Below are 4,213 nucleotides of genomic sequence, written 5' to 3'. Positions count from 1 at the left end.
AGCCCCCCGCTCCACGTCGTCTCAACTCACTCCCTTTACTCTACTCCCCTCTCCCTCCCCCACAGCCCTTGTGTATATATGTAGATATCTATAATTCTATTTATTATTGATGCCTGCTAGTTTCTATGCATATATATCTACAATTCTATATATTTACACTGATGCCTGTTCACTTGTTTTGATGTCTGTCTCCTCCCTTCTAGACTGCAAGCCCAATGTGGCCAGGGATTGTCTCTCTTTATTCCTGAATTGTGCTTTCCAAGTGCTTAGTACAGTGCTTTGCACATAGTAAGCACTCAATAAATACCAGTGAATGAATGAATGAATTCTCTGTCCATGATGAAGTTACAGTCTAGATGGGGAGACAGACATTAAAATAAATAAATTATGGATATATAAATAGAAAAGCAGTGTGGCTTATGGCTTAGTGGAAAGAGCATGGGCTTGGGAGTCAGAGGTCATGGGTTCTAATCCTGGCTCCACTGCTTATCAGCTGTATGTCTTTGGGCAAGTCGCTTAACTTCTCTGTGCCTCAATTACCTCATCTGTAAAATGGGGAATTAAGATTGTGAGTCCCACATGGGACAACCTGATAACCTTGTATCTATCCCAGCACTTAGAACAGTGCTCAGCACATAGAAAGTGCTTAACAAATACCATTATCATTATTACATAAGTTCTGGGGGAGTTGAGGGTGGGGTGAATAGCAAGTGCTCGAAGGTTACAGATACAAGTGCATAATCAATGCAGCGGGGAGAGGGAGTGGAGGAAAAGAGGCTGTTTCAGGGAAGGCCTCTTGGAGGAGGTGTGAAGCTTTGAAGGTGGAGAAAGTGGTGATCTGGCAAATATAGAGGTGAGGAGGAATTCCAGCTCAGAGGAAATATGAGGGAAAGAGCTAATGAGATTGACAGGATAGAGGGTCAGTGAGGTAGCTGGCACTAAAGGAGTGAAGTGTGGTGGCTGGGTTGTAAGTAGACAATCAGTGAGGTAAGGTAACATTAATGATGATTTTGATATCTATATTCTTCCAAGTGCTTAGTCACCTCTCAAGGTCGCACCTGCAGAATTTCCAGTACCCTACCAGTTTTGACTACAGGAGGGAGAGTCAAGCAGAGGCCTATCCATTCCATTCCTAGCTTGGGCAGTGGCTAGCGAATGGAAGGCAATCTGCTATATGTCAAAACTCACCTGTGCTGGGCAGCAGGGGCATGGGAGGAGAGAGTCGAGGGAGGAGACTCAGGTTTACTGCACGGAAGGAAGCAATGGTAAACCACTTCTGTATTCTTACCAAGAAAAGTCTACGGATACACTACCAGAATGAATGCAGATGGAGGTGGGGCATTCTGGGAGAGATGCATCCATGGCTTTGCTATGGGTTGGACATGAATCGACAACGTAAGACAAAAACAAGTGCTTAGTATAGTGCTCTGCACACAGTAAGCAGTTGATAAATATCATTGATAATGATGATTTGTTAAACACTGTACTAAGGGTAAGGTCAAGGGAATCATGTAGGAAGGGGAAAGCTGACTGAATGCTATAACATGGTTGGTAGGGAGTTTCTGTTTGTTTGGGAGGTGGAGGCCTGGAGGATTTTGAGGAGCAGGGAAACATTTATATTAATTGTCTGTCTCCCCCTCTAGACTGAAAAATCATTGCATCTGTTTATTGTTATATTGTGCTCTCCCAAGCACTTAGTACTGTGCTCTGCACTCAGTAAATGCTTAATAAATATGATTGAATGAATGAATGCATTTTAGAAAAAGCGATCTGGATAGCATCTGATATCAGGACCAGTCTCACTCCTCTCTGAGTCCCTCGGTGCAGGGTGTCTCAGAGTTCTTTCTTCCTGCAGGGCCCCACTCATCCAAAGACCTAACTTTGGCCCCAGAACCACCAGGATATCCTAACCCTTACCTCAGATCATCCCTGAACCCTCCCTCAGCCCTGGATGTCAATCCAAGGTGCACAACACAACACCCCCACCATGCCTGAAACTGTACAAAGTGCCGGGAGAATATCCACTTGGGAATTAAACATGGCCCCTGGCTATCTGGAGGCCTTAGGGTGACAGCGACTCAGCACATTTACCATGATCTTAGTGAAACAACAAAAGAAATTTGTACTCAGAAAAAAACACACAAAACTATGTGCAATGATGTGTACCCTATAGCTCTCACCCCCCACCACAGCACCTCTGTACATATTCTTTGTCTTGGCTGCTTCCTCTACCTTTAATATTATAATGCCTATCTCCCCAACTAGTTTGTAAGCTCCTTGAAGGCAGGGGTCACATTTACCAATTCCTTTTATTGTACTTTCCCCAACATTTAGTCACCCAATCATATTTACTGAGCTCCTACTGTGTGCAGAGCACTGTACAGAGTACTTAGGAGAGTACAATAGAAAAAAACATGGACACATCTTCTGTCCCCAGCAAGCTTACAGTCTAGATGTGGGGGGGGCAGGGGACAGTGGAATGCACACAGGAAATGTTCCGTGAATACCACTGATAGGTTTTTGAGTTTCAATGTTGTTTAAAATGAACTACAATAAGATTTCATTATACAGAAATGGGTAAGAATCTAACACTGCAGACATACATATCTTTCAGAATGATGGAAATTTAATCTTCAAAATCATTCATTTTAACACAGAAGTGAAATCATTCTTCCTTCAGATAAATTGAAGGTAAGAGTTACACTAGGAAATTATTTGGAAAATTTGGACTTAACAAAATATACTTTGTCATCAATTACGTTTTGTATTTCAGACCTCTGCCTACGCTCCTCAAGGACAGGGATAATGTCTTCTTAGCTTGTCTTATGCCGTTGAGTTGTCTCTGACCCATAGCAATGCCATAGACACATCTCTCCCAGAATGCCCCATCTCCATCTGAAATTGTTCTGATAGTGTATCCACAGAGTTTTCTAGGTAAAAATACGGAAGTGGTTTACCACTGCGTCCTTCCACACAGTAAACTTGAGTCCCCACCCTCGACTCTCTTTCATGCTGCTGCTGCCCAGCATGGATGAGTTTTGATTTGTAGCAGATGGCTTTCTACTCGCTAGCCATTGCCTAAGCTAGGAACTAGCTATGGGTATCCCTCTGCTTGACTATCTCCCTTGGCGGAGACTGGTAGAGTACTGGGCTTGGGAGTCAGAGGTTGTGGGTTCTAATCCCTGCTCTGCCACTCCTCAGCCGTGTGACTGTGGGCGAGTCACTTAACTTCTCTGTGCCTCAGTATCTCATCTGTAAAATGGGGATTAAGACTGTGAGCCCCACGTGGGACAACCTGATTACTTTGTATCTACCTTAAGGCTTAGAACAGTGCTTGGCACAAAGCAAGCGCTGAACAAATACCATTATTATTATATCCCTCTGCTTGACTCTCCCTCCCGTAGTCGAGATTGATAGAGTACTGGAAACTCTCCAGGTGCCACCCTAAGAGGGGCTCATGTCTTCTAGCTCATGGCACGTATCCTGCCAAGAGCTTAGTACAAGGTCTGTACAAGTTGGTGCTCAATAAAAATGACTGATTGTAGAGAACATCTATTTGGGATCTGGAAATTTTCAGCAAATCTGCTGATGGAATTTTAGCCTAAGTCTTTGAAATGGACTTATTGCCTAGGTTCAGATGTATCTAAGAAACATAGATGAGATAAGAATCTCAGGATTTCAGATGGAAAATTTTCTTCAACACCTTGCTCTGTAGTATGTGGTTTAACTGGGGTCAGCTTGATTGAGTTCCATGGGATAGGCATACTTCCATACATGAGTTTTCCAGGAAAAAACTCTTTTTTTTCCCAAGACTCTCAAGGGACAGAGTTTCACCTTAGGTGGTGAGCTCACATTAGCAGGGATTGCCTCTGTGTAGACAAAGATAATGTTTTTGCTGCCCCTGGGCTTATCTGGGAGCTTGTCTGGGTGATCCTCATGTCAGCACAACAGGCTGATTGACAGGCTCCATTTTAGCTTTTGCACACCACCATTAACCTTGTCCTTTCTTTATCTCTCATGCCACACTGTGGGGTCTCACGGTGAATGCTAGAGCACAGCTAAGCTAGTGATTGGGGTGCAGGTGGGTAGAGCCTTGATCCCAGTACCCAGTTTAACAGAGATCAAGCAAGAAAGGAAACCGAGGCAGTTGGTTAAAACTGCAACTGTGGATTCTGCTCCTGTCTCTGATGCAGTGCAACAGGGAGAGGGTTTT

At 43.9% G+C, this 4,213-nt stretch overlaps 1 non-coding gene across 1 annotated transcript; it reads left to right on the top strand.

The window, feature by feature from the left end:
• The first annotated feature begins 1,040 nt into the window (after positions 1–1,040).
• On the top strand, positions 1,041–1,178 carry LOC114815534. Its single transcript, XR_003763325.1, has one exon. It is a non-coding gene; the product is annotated as a small nucleolar RNA SNORA7 (small nucleolar RNA).
• Positions 1,179–4,213: the final 3,035 nt, after the last annotated feature.

Source organism: Ornithorhynchus anatinus, chromosome 1 (assembly GCF_004115215.2).
Source record: "Ornithorhynchus anatinus isolate Pmale09 chromosome 1, mOrnAna1.pri.v4, whole genome shotgun sequence".
NCBI classification, from domain to species: domain Eukaryota; kingdom Metazoa; phylum Chordata; class Mammalia; order Monotremata; family Ornithorhynchidae; genus Ornithorhynchus; species Ornithorhynchus anatinus.
The sequence above is the reverse complement of the archived record's forward strand: the minus strand, read 5'-3'. Positions and strand labels throughout refer to the sequence as shown.